Raw genomic sequence first — 16678 nt, forward strand, 5'->3', positions numbered from 1 at the left:
TGAATAGGTGCAACCCCCTTCATTGAGGAAGTAGTGGGAATCTTTATTCAGCACTTTACCTGCTCAATAAAGGTTCCCAGATGTCTGGACAATATTCAAAAATAGGTTGGAAAACAGAATGAGCTAACATCAGCCTCTCTCTTCTTGTGTCAACAGCACTGCAGTCTTGTTATAATGATTTAGCTGTAAAATTGTTGTCATAGTCTGCAAACAGTTAAGAATTTATTATGCAAACAATATATTAAGTTTCATTTAGTTTTTGGTTATTTTGCTCTGGTAGGTTTATAATATCTATAATCTGAGAGAATTGAAAAAGATTAGACTGTAGACCAGGGTAACCTTATCTAATCTTTTAATAATTTAGGATAAACAGACTTAGAAATACAGCTAAAATTGAAATAGACCTAAATTGCAACAAGGTCAGTTGTTTTAAACACTTTATGTTAAATAGTTACCTTCATAACACTTGAATTCAGTGCTATAAAGGTACCTGACCTAAATCAGAGACAGAGCATATGACATTAAAGCATAATGAAAACCTTGGACCAGTTTGGAGAGCAATCAAAAACAGTAGATTGGTTTATTCTTTATACTGTTAGCAGTGATGTGCTAACTACAGTATGTATAAAGGAATGGTTATAGTTTTGCCTTTGACAACCAATAGAAAATATGGTGCCAGAATGGACCTAACAATTCTATTTTTTCCAGAAATGGTCTGCAACTTCAATTACATCTGTACTGTATGGTTAAACACAGAAATCTAGAGGTTGCTGTCCAAAATGTGCTTCCCTTCCATAAGCTGCAGAAAATGGCATCCAGCTTCCTAGATCCCCCTAAAAAGTATGGGAAGGTAAGAATTAGTGTACAAGTTATATTCATCATGAAAGATTAAGGGATGTCTAATTTGTTCTAAGCAATCTTTAACAGAGTTTTAAGACTGAATTACTGCCAGGCAACATATCTGACAATAAAAATTGATTTCTTTTGGCTAGTTTCAAAAATGTTTTTTTTTAGGTTTTTTTGCTTTATTTTCTCTCATGTTCATTTTACTTTCTCTCTCTTTACTTTCTATATCTTACAATTTGTGGTTCAGACTTTAAACTATATATTTACAATCCTGAAAGCATTTTGGTTGAGGAGATTAATGAGTTCATTAGCCATGACATTTGAGCATTACGAGTGCCTTTAAAGGTCCATACTGAAATCAGCAGAAAGCATGCACAATATGGAGCAAATTCCCAGTATTTTGGTGAGGGTATTTTCACAAGGAATATCCAAAGAAAATATTCAGAGTATCATAACAATAGTGGCTCAGCCAACAGCTTCTCCAAACCTTGAACACAATAGCACGACTTCTGCAGCAATCATACAAATGCTATTTCATGGTTGATTATCAACCATTCACAGATGAGTTCCTTGTTGATTTATTTCCAAATGTTACTAAAAGTCTACGAGTGTTTTGTGCTTTCTATAGTGATTTTAAATTTCAAAGCTCTTGGGAGTGGAGTGACAAAAGTGCAAGGACTATGTCCTGACTTCAAAACCTCTGCATAAACTGGTTGCTTCCATGTCTTGGTGTGTTGGTAAACATTCTCCTTACATGCCTGGGAGAAACAGCAGAGGGCATGCTGAACAGGCCAAGATAATGGAATCATGGGCAGAAGGAAGGAGGGAGGAACTCTCAGCCAGAGGCCATACTTGCTTTGGGAGTTCAGTGAGAAATTCCCAAACCAGCAAGGAATAACGTGTGAGATATTTGCCCTTCCATAAAGATGTCCTTATTGAGAGTTGTCTTTGCCTGCAATCACGTGCAATTTCTGAGCAGGCAAAGGACCAGTTTCCCAGTGGCCATCAGAGTGACAAACAAGACAATGAATAGTTAGTGCTTTCCTGGTTGGAATTAAAATTATTTGCAGCATCTTGCAATTCATGGGAAGAATGCAGTTCTTAGGTATCTGAAATGAAAAGGTACATCACTAAGCATGTGCACCTAACATCATTCAGACAGATATCCAGGCCAATGTTGCAATGGGTGCCATTTCAACCAGAGAGAAAGCTAATGCAATGTACACCAGAGTAAACTGATTTATGTGCATTTGATCCAACTTCTAGTTATCTGTCTTTAGTTTAGGAATAACAGGGGCCATACAGTTTTTTTTAACAGCATCTGAAATATTCAGCTGCGGTGGATATTATAATCTAATCATGGCATTGATAGTGAAGGATGAGGATGTGACATAGTATCGAAAAAATATGGCTGGCATTTAGTGCTGAACTTCAGCAAGGATTTATGAGCCTGAATATTAAGTCATACTGACTGTCTAGCATTAAAGATTAAGGTTGCCATGCATGCCCACCTATTTATCTGAAGTAAACAAGGCACTTTCAGAATTCTAATTCCACAAGATATATACAAAACTGTCCATCAGCATCCTATTTGTAACACTGGAACAGAACTTGAAAATGACTTTTGAAAGTCAAAGTAAAGGAATGCTAAAAGTGTCTGAAATGCATTTTAGGCACTTGTCTATATATGTATTATTGCAATCAACCTTGCCAGGGAAAGTGAAAAAGGTAGCCTAGAAATTGTTGTTGATGAATTATTTCATTTACTTTTAAGTTTTCAGAAATAACAAAGCCTGCTGGTTTGCAAAGATTTTGATGTTTTCAATCTGGGATCTGTTTCTCCCAAAAGTAGAACATCCAATACCACACAAGAAAGAATAATCTTAATAATCAGCTCTGAACTACAATATGGGTCAATGAAATACATAATAGCTTCTCGGGTCAGATAAGGGAGAAAGGGGCACTTGTAGTTGATTCAATCAATGTCATTGGACTGATCTCAATTGTCCATCTATTGGTCTTGAATCAGAATGAAGCAAATAAAATAATTACATTAGAGAAATTCCCTTGGTTAAATCCACATTTCACTACTACCTAGATTAATTTATTTCTCTCTTTCTATTGCCATCTGAAACATTAAATGTTTCTCCTTCTACAGATGTTGCCTGACCTGCTTAGTTTTTCCAGCATTTTTCATTTTTATGTCTTGTGACTCAGTTTTTCTTAGCCTACCCATATAAATCTAGCCCGGCAGACAGGTCCCACCATCTCAAAGACTGATCATCGTCAAAAACTCATCACAAAGACCACAAAGTTTAATGTGCTGGTAACTACTGCCATTGAGACATGTCAGCTCATGCTATCACAGACTTTCCCTTTGTCTTATACATCCTTCCTCCACCTCCTCTCCTACTGAAAACCTTCTCTTTCTTTTGCAGTTCTGAAGAAGGAAAACTGACCCAAACATGCACTGTTTTTTTCCACAGATACCACCTGGCTTGTTGAGTTTTTCTAGCAATTCCTGTTTTTTTTACAGCATTGTTTTTATTCCCTCTGTCTTTATTCATCTCCCTTTAATTACACCTCCCCATGACAGATCAGCTTCAATTAACCAGTCTTCATCCCTCTCTCTCCCTTTCTCCCTCAGCCGGAGCAGAGATAAAATAGGAAGCTACAGATATACCATCAACTTTTTGGGAAAATTCCAGAACCTATTATCATGAGCCTGTTATTAGGACAGGCACAGCAAGGAAATAGAAAGGCAAATGACATGTTAAACTTTGCCAGAAGGACAGTCTATTACAAAGCAGCTGAAGAACATGTGACCAAGGACATTTCCCTGAGAATCAACTGAAGCTGTGGGAATTGGTCTCCAACAACCATAAATATTCTCCATTGTTTTAATTACTGAAGGATTTTAAACAGATGCACTTTGACCTTAATTCTGCTTGTGATCCTGGATAACATTGCCAGTCAAATGATATTTTGATTTCAAGGGCATCTGCTCCCCTCTTTTATGGCATTCAGCTCTTATATTTACATCAATGTGAAGGTTGTGGTGGGTTGGGAGCTGTGTTACTAGCTGAATATTGGCCTGTGTCCCTTTCTTCAAAGATTGTTGGAATACAATATGAAGAAGTGGTGCTTCAGTTGTGCAGAAGTTTGGGGATATGCCATCCCAAACTCTTCAGTCAGTTATAGCTACCCTATCTCAGGAATGATACATTGGCCTTGGGGATACACTTCCCTAGAATGATATCAGGAATTAAAAGGCTAAATGAGGAGGATAGATTGTATAATTAGCAGTGACTTACATTTAGAAAACAGAGGGGTAATCACTGAATGGAAGATGAACTGGGCCAGGTATTAGTAATTAAATTAAATTAAAATTAACAGCATGGATACAAGTGCAGGGCTGTGGCTATGTAATAGCTCACCTACTATTTTCTCAAAATACTTTATCCCATGTATAAGGCTTAAGGCTGGATTAGTGTAGCCCTCCTAATGCTCAATGATTTGTTCCATTTACGACATATTTGGCTCATCTGCCAGTGATCAAAATATCCAACCCTTTGTGGCGACTCACCGTCTAGTCGGGCGAACCGGCTCGGCAGTCGGGTCGCGCGGCGTCGGAGCGACGAGGCCCAAGATGGCGGCGGGCCTCATCTTTCCGAGCAACGGGGAGAACCCGCGCGCGGGAAAGTCCTGATGACGTAGGACTTACGTCATTGCCGGTTGTTTTGGGCGGGAACATTCTCCCTTAAAGGGCCCGCGCAAGGCGGGAAAATAAACCAGTTCTGTTTGGCAATCCTCCGAGTAGAGTCTTGTTTTATTCCGCGGTAGCAACAGCTACATTGGTGACCCCGACGGTCCAAACGGCTTTTGGACCCGCGAAATGGACGACAGCGCAGCAGCCAACGCAGTGGCCCTCAAGCTGCCCACCTTTTGGACACTTCGGCCCAGCGTCTGGTTTGACCAGGCCGAAGCGCAATTCCACCTTCGGCAGATCACCTCCGACTCCACAAAGTACTACCATGTGGTTAGCTCTCTGGACCAGGAGACAGCCGCCCAGGTTGGAGACTTCATCCAGTGCCTCCGGAGGAAGATAAGTACCCGGCTTTCAAAGACCTTTTGATCCGGACCTTTGGCCTCTCCCGTCGTGAGCGCGCCGCCCGCCTGCTTCATCTGGATGGCCTGAGGGACAGATCCCCATCCGCCCTAATGAATGAGATGCTGGCATTGGCCGAGGGACACAAGCCATGCCTGATGTTCGAACAGGCCTTCCTCGAACAGCTCCCCGATGACATCCACTTGTTGTTAGCTGACGCCGACTTCAGCAACCCCCATGAGGTGGCCACCCGGGCAGATGTCCTGTGGAGGGCCAAGCATGAGAGCGGTTCGTCCGTCAGTCAAATCACCAGGCCGCGAGCCCAACGCCCGCCTCGCCCGGCCCCAGCAACCGAGCAGCCATGCCCCAGGAATGCAGACGATGACACGGGTGACCAGCTGTGCTTCTACCATCAGAGGTGGGGTGCGGAGGCCCGTCGATGCCGCCCACCCTGCAAGTTTCAGGGAAACGCCAGGGCCAGCCGCCGCTGATGGCTACGGCAGCTGGCCGCCGACAGAGCCTCCTCTTCGTTCAGGACAAGAAATCTGGACGGCGTTTCCTCGTTGATACTGGAGCGGAGGTCAGTATTTTGCCCCCGACAGGCCGCGACACTCATGACAGGCCACCAGGTCCTCTACTCAATGCCGCCAACGGTACAACGATACGGTCTTTCGGCACCCGTACGCTTCAATTACACTTTGGCGGCAGCCGTTTTACCTGGACCTTTACCCTTGCCACCGTCGCCCGACCACTCCTAGGAGCCGATTTCCTTTGGGCCCACAACCTGTTAGTCGACCTGCGAAGGAAGCGGTTAGTCCACTCTAGCACTCTCCGGACCTATCCCCTGGGAGAAATCAGCCCACCAGCCCCGCGCCTGGACTCCATTTCCCTTTCTGGCGACAATTTCGCCAAGCTCCTAGCCGAATTCCCATCGATTTTGGCACCTTCGTTTACAAATTCTAGGCCCACACACGGGGTATGACACCACATCATTACCACAGGGCCACCCCTTCATGCCCGAGCACGACGATTACCTCCAGACAAGCTCCGCCTGGCAAAGGAAGAGTTCTGTCACATGGAGGAGCTGGGGATTGTTCGCAGGTCAGACAGCCCCTGGGCCTCCCCCCTGCACATGGTCCCCAAAGCCACCGGAGGGTGGAGGCCCTGCAGTGACTACCGCAGGCTGAATGACGCCACCACCCCGGACCGCTATCCCATCCCGCACATCCAGGACTTCGCAGCGAACTTACACGGGGCCCGCATCTTTTCCAAAGTGGACCTCGTTAGAGGATACCACCAAATCCCGGTCCATCCGGATGACGTCCCCAAAACTGAGATTATCACCCCATTCGGCCTGTTCGAATTCCTTTGGATGCCGTTCGGCCTTAAGAACGCCGCGCAGACCTTCCAGCGGCTGATGGACGCGGTAGGCCGAGACCTGGACTTCGTGTTCATTTACTTGGATGACATACTGATCGCCAGCCGTAACTGCCAGGAACACCTTTCCCACCTCCGCCAGCTGTATTCCTGCCTCCGCGATTTCGGCCTCACGATTAACCCGTCCAAGTGCCAATTCGGACTTGACTCTATCGATTTCCTCGGCCACAAAATCACCAGCGACGGGGCAACACCCCTACCCGCCAAGGTGGATGCTATCTGCCATTTTGCCCGCCCCGACACAGTCAAAGGCCTACAGGAATTCCTTGGGATGGTCAACTTTTACCATCGTTTCATCCCTGCAGCAGCCCGTATCATGCGCCCTCTATTCTCGCTGCTGGCTGGTAAGGGCAAGGACATCACCTGGACTGACGAGGCTGCGGCTGCTTTCGTTAAGGCCAAAGACGCCCTGGCAGACGCCACGATGCTGGTACACCCCAGGACTGACGTCCCGACTGCCCTCACGGTAGACGCGTCCAACACCGCGGTGGGTGGGGTACTGGAACAGCTACTCGAAGGCCGCTGGCAACCCTTGGCATTTTTCAGCAAGCACCTTAGACCGCCCGAACTGAAGTACAGCGCTTTTGATCGGGAACTTCTAGTGCTGTATCTGGCGGTCCAGCATTTCCGATACTTTCTAGAAGGCAGGCCTTTCACCGCTTTCACCGACCATAAGCCTCTGTCCTTTGCCTTCTCCAAAGTCTCCGATCCCTGGTCAGCTCGTCAGCAGAAACATTTATCCTACATTTCCGAGTTCACAACTGACATCCAACATGTCTCCGGAAAGGATAATGTCGTTGCTGATGCACTTTCCAGACCAACCATCCACAACCTATCCTTGGGTGTCGACTACACGGCCCTAGCTAACGCACAGCAAGACGACGACGAACTGCCCAGCTACAGAACCGCAGTCTCGGGTCTGCAGCTCCGAGATTTCTTGGTTGGTCCAGGTCAGCGGACCCTACTTTGCGACGTTGCGACTGGTCAGCCCCGCCCTATAGTCCCTGCAGCCTGGCGGAGACACGTTTTTGACTCGGTACATGGGTTGGCGCACCCGTCCATCAGATCTACTGTCCGACTGGTCGCCAGCAAGTTTGTCTGGCATGGCCTGCGCAAACAGGTCAGTGAGTGGGCCAGGACTTGTCCGCACTGCCAGACGTCAAAAATCCAGTGACACACCAAGGTCCCACCACAGCAGTTCGAGCCTACCCGTAGGAGGTTCGACCACATACACGCCGACCTCGTGGGCCCTCTGCCGGTTTCAAGAGGAGCCCGGTACCTCCTTACCATCGTGGACCGGTTCACGAGGTGGCCTGAGGCAACCCCCCTGGCTGACATCACAACTGATTCCTGCGCCCGGGCACTGCTCACAACTTGGGTCTCACATTTTGGTGTTCCAGCCCACATCACTTCAGACAGAGGCACCCAATTCACTTCCAGTCTCTGGGCTGCATTAGCGAACCTGCTAGGGACGCAGCTGCACACCACCATGGCCTACCATCCTCAATCAAACAGGTTGGTGGAACGTTTTCACCGCCATCTGAAATCGGCCTTGATGGCCCGCCTGAAGGGTCCTAACTGGGTTGACGAGCTGCCTTGGGTCCTGCTCGGCATACACACTGCCCCCAAAGAAGACCTCCGCACTTCGTCAGCTGAGCTTGTATACGGGGCGCCACTAGTTGTCCCCGGGGATTTCATACCTGCCCTTATGGACCAAGGGGAACAACCCCCAGCAGTCCTACAAAGACTGCGCGAGAAGCTTGGCGCCTTGGCCCCGATTCCCACCTCACGGCACGGTCAAGCCCCATCCTGCCAGCCCAAGGAACTACGGGACTGTAAGTTTGTTTTCGTTCGCAGGGGCACACCTCGGGCGCCATTGCAACGACCATATGAGGGACCGTTCCGAGTCATACGAAATAACGGATCCACTTTTATTTTGGACATTGGAGGCAGGGAACAGGTTTTCACGGCGGACCGCCTCAAACCGGCCCATTTGGATCTGCAACAGCCTGTCGAGGTTGCCACGCCGCGACGCAGAGGCCGCCCCCCCTAAGCGGCAGCTGGCACAGCCCACGGACCTTGGTGACTGTCTCGCCGGTTCTGGGGGGGGGGTTGTGTGGCGACCCACCATCTAGTCGGGCGAACCGGCTCGGCAGTCGGGTCGCGCGGCGTTGGAGCGACGAGGCCCAAGATGGCGGCGGGCCTCGTCTTTCCGAGCGACGGGGAGAACCCACGCGCGGGAAAGCCCTGTTGACGTAGGACTTACGTCATTGCCGGTTGTTTTGGGCGGGAACATTCTCCCTTAAAGGTCCCGCGCAAGGCGGGAAAATAAACCAGTTCTGTTTGGCAATCCTCCGAGTAGAGTCTTGTTTTATTCCACGGTAGCAACCGCTACACCTTCATGGTCTGTTTTCAGACAATGTACAATCTACATGGTACATTGTACCTCCACTTTTCTCCCAATACACAAGGCAAAAGGAATATTTGTATCTATTACCCCTTCAAGTTCATCTCCAAAGCACATAGATTCTTAACTGTAGATATAACCCTTCATAGCTATTAGGCCAAACTATTGGAATTTCCTACAAATACGTGTCATTATCACAAGGTTTACAAAGGTAAAGAGTAGAAGTCTCATTCCCACAGAATTGGGAATAAAAATACAAACATGTTAGCACCATTCACTGCCTTAGAATTTTATTTTGAATAATGAAAAGCTGGTGCTTAAGCCACTATGCACACCAAGCTTTAGTTTTCACTTTTATCTGTCCCAAGTAGTGCTCTTTAAACTTGTGTTTTCATTATTGGGTTCATTCTATTCAGTATTATATGTTCTACTGCTGAATTTGCTCAATGTGAAAGAGAATAAATTAAATCCAATTAGTCACTTAGTGATAACCTAAAGAATCTGGAAGCTAAATTGTTATGGGTTTAGATTGTTGCCAGGCACAGCTGGCCTGTTTCAGTATAAATTTACATCTTACATGCTCCAGCTGTTTCCCAACAGTCTGTAATGTACTGAAAAGAGCATACAATAAAATCTGTATTAGCCTTTCTTCTAGTTAGGCAGGCCCATCAGTTTCCTCCACATTTCCTGAGCTTGAGCAGCCTGTTGAGTAGTATTATGAATAAATGTAAAACTGATCATTTTAAAGAAGGACAACCAGTTTAAAGTGTTTAAATCATATATTCTTCTAAACACAATTTGGTGACATATATACATTTATATATACAAAGTAAGGGAAAAGACCAATAGTCCCATGCCTTCCAGGTACAATGCAGCCAAAAACCCTGTGAATCCACTTCTATAATTACACAAACTCAAAGGAGAGTCACTAATTCAGGAAAATATTGTGAAATTCTTTTTCAACTCCCTGAGGCAATCAAGCATAGATCCAGAGGATCACTATATACTACATTAATCCTTCTAATCCCAGTGCTGCAAATTTGCATCTTGCATATACAACCTACCGGGTTTGGTAGTATATGTCATTTCAGTAAATGGATTCCAATTCTTTGGCATTTTAGAGAAGACGTACACCAGAGAAAATATGGTTTGCTGAAAATAGGCTAACCATCAAAGTGGCATCTTTAACATTCAGAATAAGTAGCATTTTATTTATGCGTGCCTCTTTAACTTTTCCATCAATGAATTATTTATACTCTAGAGAAACAAGGTGATAAAGAATCATTAAGCCTCATTATTTCTCAGTTAGCAAATGAATATTCAGAGCGCAGTTTGTATTTGGCCTAATTATAGTGGGCCATGATTTTGTGCTAGAGTGTAAAAATGGCTGATGGTAAGTCAGCAGTCCCTTTTACAATCCTGATTTATATATTCACTGAAGTCAGATGCAAAATGGGCTGTTGATTTGCATCAGGTGAAACATAAAATCATATAAAATACAACATGTTTGTATAATAATACAAAATATTGAATACATTTTGCTTCCTTACATCATTAGATCACCTTGCCTGACAATCAAAATAGTTTCTAAACACCATTCTGCTTGCTAGTATCCACTCTAATCAACAGTAATCTACTCTAACAGCCAATCACATTTCTATTTGTGCAACTACATACTCTCTTTTTTTCGACTTATTCATTCAAGAAATGTGTGTGCTGCAGGCAAGACTGACATTCATTTCCATCCTTTATTGTCCCTTTGACTGAGTGGCTTATTAGGTCACAATGGCAGGTCTGGAGTCAAATGGAGGGCAGACTGGATAAAAATGGCAGATTTCCTCCCCTGAAGGACACAAGGGTTTTTGCTACAGTCTGGTAGTTTAGTGGCCACCATCATTGATTCTATTTAAATTCCAGATTCCCTTAATTACTTGAATTTCAATTCTCAGCTGCTGTGGTAAATCTAGTTTTTTTTCCAACATGTATGCATGCTTTAACATACCTCTTATGAAATGTCTTCTGAAACTCTGTTTACTGAGCTCACCTTATCCATTCAGTCATATACTTTGCAAATCCATGCCAAGACCTTCTTCAATTGTGGTATTTCTAACGGTATTATAAGACATTGCCTATAATAAAGTTAACAAGCCGATCATTCTGCTCCTTTTCGAACATGCATGTGACATCACTTGTGCTGTAGTGCTATGACAAATTTTGCATACTTAAGAGGGACTAAAAATATGTGACCAGAGATTCTGCTCTGTCCTTTCCGACTCACTTCAACAGCTACGGGTACATGTTTCAGAGTGGCAGGCCAGGCAGCATCAGCAGAGAGATGGTTCAGGTGGATCAAATTTCATCAGAACTAGGAAAAGTTTTAAATCAAACAACTTTTAAGAGGCAGAAAAGGGAAGAAAGGGGAATACACAAAAGGAAAACTCTATGATAGGATGGAAAGCAGTGGAGCTCAAATGACAAAATGGTGATAATACCAAGTGAAAGAAGATGGTAATAGAACAAGTAAGGGAACATCAGGTCAGCTTAGAGGAACTGCAAATGCAGAATAATTAACTGAAATTACCAGAAAAAGGAGAAGTGAATATTGAATATCTAAAATAAAAATATTGAAAATGGTGATTTTCTGAAATTGTTGAACTCGGTGTTTCAAGGTTCATAGGCAGGGGAGAAGGTTTTGTTCCTTGAGTTTAAATTGAGCTTTGTTGGAACAGTGGAGGAGATCAAAGATAGAGAGGACATAAGTGCAGCAACCATAGTATCTGGGTTTTTTGGCTCTGGTTTATGCTTGGATTTAGCTTTAATTTCTCTACTTATACATACAACTCTTATTTTTCACCTTCATAGAATATATTTACTTTGTGTGCTATCTAAAATAGAATATTTCCCACTGCCGATGTGTTGCCTAGTTTGCTCAGTTAATTTAGTGCTTGATCCCTCGAGTTGCTAAATTCTGAATTTTCCTTTCAGTTTGAAACTCTTATATTTACCCTGTGTTATCCTTTTCTGTTCCTTCATTGGATCTATGCTGAAATCATCAATTTCTAACTTATCTAAAGCTCAAATCAGTTATTTGCTCTGTTTAATTTCTTAGTCAAGTATAGCCTCTTTGATGAGAAATGTGTTGATCTTGGAAACAGACTTATTCTCAAACGTATTTCCTACTTTGGAAATCTGTATTATCATTCTTCTTTTGTCATAATTAAATAAAATCTTGATGATATTTTTACACATTTCTCCAAATTGTCTGGAAATCTGTATCAAATTGTCACTGAATGCCTTGTAATCCACATTTTATACTGTATCACTGGCTTTTCAATTTCTATTTCTTAATTATATCTACATGGATTTTATTTCATATTTTTCTACTATGTTGGCTATTTGTAGGTACTTCTACTTATACATTTTACATAATTTTTCAAGTCTCTATTTCACACTTTGCAACTCATTCTACTCATTTTATTTCATTCTATGGCTGAAGTGCCAATTGTCTACTCATTTTTGAAGACTTTAATACTGTACAATGGATCATGATTATCTTTTATTTCATAGCTCTGACAGATATTACACTTCTCCATATAAATGCTGATTGACCTATTATTTATTCCCTGCACTTCATGCTTTTATTCAAACTTCCCACATCTGCATTTTTTTTTTGTTTTTACTTGTTTCTGCAATTTGGGAGTCTACTCACTTTGAATTGAAATTTTCCAGCAATGATATGGAGCAGATGATAAATGCAGGATCTAATTGAGGGTTTTGTCCTGCAAGCAGGCAATTAATTTGACTGCTATAACTAAAATGCATACATTTGAAAGTTGTAATTTTAGTATTTGAAGATTTTTGTGTAGCGTTTATATTCTATTTAATGTTTTAGTTATTTTACCCAATAAGCATGACCCTAAATCGACATTCTGAAAGCTAAATTAATAGCTCAATGCAAGATGACAATTAATCAAATAAATGGATCATATGGATATTCCCAAGTTTCCAACTTTGTATGTTTTTGTCCTTTAGTTACATTATAGGTGCATTTAAAGCCTTCTACAATATTGCCCCGCTATATATCTAATATTCTTCAGCAATACAACTCTCAGAGAATTCTGTGTTCCTCCAACTTTGTGCTCTAATACAACCTCCAAACTCCTTGTCCTTGAACTTCGTCACTATCTTCAGTTGTGTTGGTCCTTGTTTCTGAATTTTCCACCCTAAACCTTTTCCACATCACTCACCTCTACTGACAGCCTCCTTAGAACGTAACTCTTTATCAGGCCTCCTAATGTCTCTGGTTTGGTGTCAAGTTTTGTCTTTTTTATGATCATATGAAGTGCCCTGGGACATTTCCCATTTATAACTGCATGTTCTTGCTGTTCAGTTGGAATTAAGAGTGTTCCGGGTTCACAACCAAAACCACATATATGCAGGTCTATGGTACTGAACACTTCTTACAATGCCACTGGCCTCAGCCTATCCATTTGGCCAGATTAGAATATTCCAATGCTCCTTCATATATTGTAGCTCACTGTCCTCAACCTTCGCCACTGTCCAACGTAGCTTCTCCCACACCATGTCCTACACTCACCCATCCATTGTGTCCTATCACTCTATCATTAGCGTTCCAACCTATGTCTTATTGATAAACCCTAATGACTTTCTAAAATTTTCTTTTAAGCAAAGGCTGAGTATACTCATTTCACTCTTCTATCTCTAATTTACTTTCCAGCTCCTCTTTTTGGTCAATGTCGTTAGTCTACTTCACTGACTGTACTTCACAATATTTTTTACAACCTGATGAAGGGTCTCAACCAAAACATTGACCATCCCTTTACCTCCACAGATGCTGCTTTTCTGCTCTTGTGTCTCCTTCTTTACAACCTGTCTATTTGATCCCATTTTTTGCCACTTCTACAAGTTTTATTTGCTGTTCTGAAGTGCTCTGGAATGTTTTATTATGCTCAGTTTTTAATTATTCTTAGTCCTCTGGCCAGTCAATGCTGCAATAAATACAAACAGCTTCAGGGAAAGACAAGCTTACAGGACCTGCAGTGAATCCTTATGCTATAAGGCTGTTTATTAGAACCTGAAATTATATAAAATATATTTTCTCTAGCACGTTCAAGAAACTTTTTATTATAGAGAGCTTTTATGTAAAGTATTTTTTTCAGGACTGGAGATACTGGAAATGTTCACTTCTCTACTAACTTGCATGTTAGGAGACTTTCTGCTCAAATACCCATGTTTTTAATCATTTGATTAGATTTTTTTTATTAAAGTGTTGACCTTTTCAGTTTATTTTCCATTAAAATTTGTGCTTTCAAGAATGAGTGATATATGAATCGACAGTAACCCCAGTTCTAATGTATGAGTCATTCAAAATGGATATTTAATTTTCGTTGCATTTAATGTGCTTGAATGGAAGATATCCTGATAAAGTGTCTCTGCTCTCCATCCTAGGCCGTTCCTCAGGGTTGAGGATGACTTGCTTTTAATACAGTGAAGAGTGGAAAATGGATGTGTGTGATTTCTTTTAACATGTAATTGCAAATCAGATGAAATATATCATAGTTGGACCATATCTACGTCAACTAATTAACTTTTTCTTATCTTTAACTTTTCTTTCTCCTTTTAAGCAATTTTATTCGTGACCCATAAAGCCTGTGCCAAAGAAACAACATTTTCTCTAAGAAAATATGCAAATTAATTATGAAATAAATCAAAGAAACACAGTTGTCAACAGCGTCTTCTCTATGAACTTCATGACTGTATGGCTAAGCACACTCCAATGCCATATACAAATTCGCCAATAACACCACTGTTGAGTCAGCGAGAAAGGACACCTGGTTGAGTGGTGTCGCAACACAACCTCTCATTCAACGTCAGTAAAATTAAAGAGCTGATTGTTGACTTCAGGAAGGGGAAGGAGGGCAAACATGTGCCAATCTACATTGGGGGAATCGGCATGAAGAGAGTCAGCAGCTTTAAATGCCTGGGCATTAACATATCAGATGACCTGTCCTGGGCCCAGCTCATAAGGAAGGCATGCCAGCATCTTTACTTTCATAGGAGGTTAAGAAGGTTTTGCTTGTCACCAAACATTCTAACAGATTCCTACAGATGTACTGTTGAAAGTATCCTGACTGGTTGCATCATGGTCTGGTATGGCAATTTGAATACACAGGAATGTAAGAAGCTGCAGAATGTAGTGGACTCAGCCCAATACATCATGGGCACATCCTGCCCCTCCATCTGTAGTATCTATAAGAGGCGCTGCTTCAAGAAGGCAACATTCATCATCAAAGATTCATACCATCCGAGCCATGCCATCTTCTCACAGCTACCATCGGGCAGGAAGTAAAGAAGCCTAATGTCCCACACTACCATGTTCAAGAACAGCTAATTCCCTTCAACCATTCGGTTCTTGAACCAACCGGCACAATCTTAATCACTACAGTTTAGCAAGACGAGAACCACTTTGATCACTTTCCACTAAAATAGACTTTGTTTTATTTTGTTTTTAATTGTGTTCTTTCTTGTAAAATTGTGCATAATTTATATTTAATTTATATTTTTCTTATGAATGCAGCTTATCTAATACTATGTGTCTGTGATTCTGCTGCAAGATTTTCATTGCACCTGTGCATACATGTACTTGTGCATATGACAATAAACTCGAATTTAACTTTGACTTTTGACTTTTTGTCAGAAAGATGAAACAACTCCCTCCAACCACTGAAAGAACAATTCCCTCCAAGTCATGTACCTACCTGACTTTCATGTATTTTATCCTTTGCCTTTGCTGGATCACCATCTTGGAATTTCCTACCAAACACAATTTACAAATGACCTTATAAAGAAGGATCATAATTATCACTTTGCAATTGTTCATATTTCAATAAAGTTAATGAAACAAATCCAGGTGTAAACAAAGGCTGAGAAGGTTAAAGTAAGAAGAGAGAAATCATAAACTATAGAGCAAGGGCAGTACCAAATGTTGAAAGTGAACATGGAATATCTCTTAGAACTGGTCAGATTCATGTTGTAAAACCCATGGTCTAGAAATTGTTTTGCTGATAGAATGATAGATTAAAATTGTGCTGTGCAGGGGACCTGCTCTACTTTGTCCATTTCCGTTGCTGTATGGTTTCTGTGAATGTTCCTTGTGTAAGGGTTTTAGCACTTTGAATTTCTCCATTAATGTTAAATATGACTAATTTCAGGAGGTTCTGGGTGCTCATGAAATTACTTCAAGCAGGAGATAAGTGCTAAGTCCAGCTATGGCTCGAAGGCATGCAACACAGAATAGCGACACGGGCTCAGCAACGGGAAAGGCAACTCCATTTCATGGATGCAGATGTGGTGTTCCAGGAAGTGCCCGGAGCTGAGAAGAAGCGTCAATGCAAGGAAGATGTTAGAAAGATCTATGCCTGTAGTGATGCCCTGAGGATCTGGTCCTAGTGCCTAAAGAAATATGGCTTAGAGCTGTAGACGCAAACTGGAGAGGACTCTTCCTTTCCCAAGTGTCAGTCAGTTGGAAGGGACAGTGCTGGTTATCATCAGTTTAGCTTCCACTAAGCCCAAGGCCTTCAGTGGAACCAAACTTATTCTATCCCATTACATCCGTCCCTTCACATCCGATTCTCCTCATCCAAAATATGTTCTGCCTCGTAACTTGTCCATTTTACCAAAACCCTACTCTCACCATGACCACATTCTCAGATTTAGTACTTACTTACAACACAGAAGGAGGCCACTTGGCCTATTAAGTTTACACCAGCTCTTTGAGCATTCCTACCAGTCCCAGTCCCTCACTTATTTCCCTGTAACTATTCTCTTTTACATGCTTATCAACACCCACTGATTCTGCT

This window comes from Pristis pectinata, chromosome 13 (assembly GCF_009764475.1).
Source record: "Pristis pectinata isolate sPriPec2 chromosome 13, sPriPec2.1.pri, whole genome shotgun sequence".
Classification (NCBI taxonomy): Eukaryota; Metazoa; Chordata; class Chondrichthyes; order Rhinopristiformes; family Pristidae; genus Pristis; species Pristis pectinata.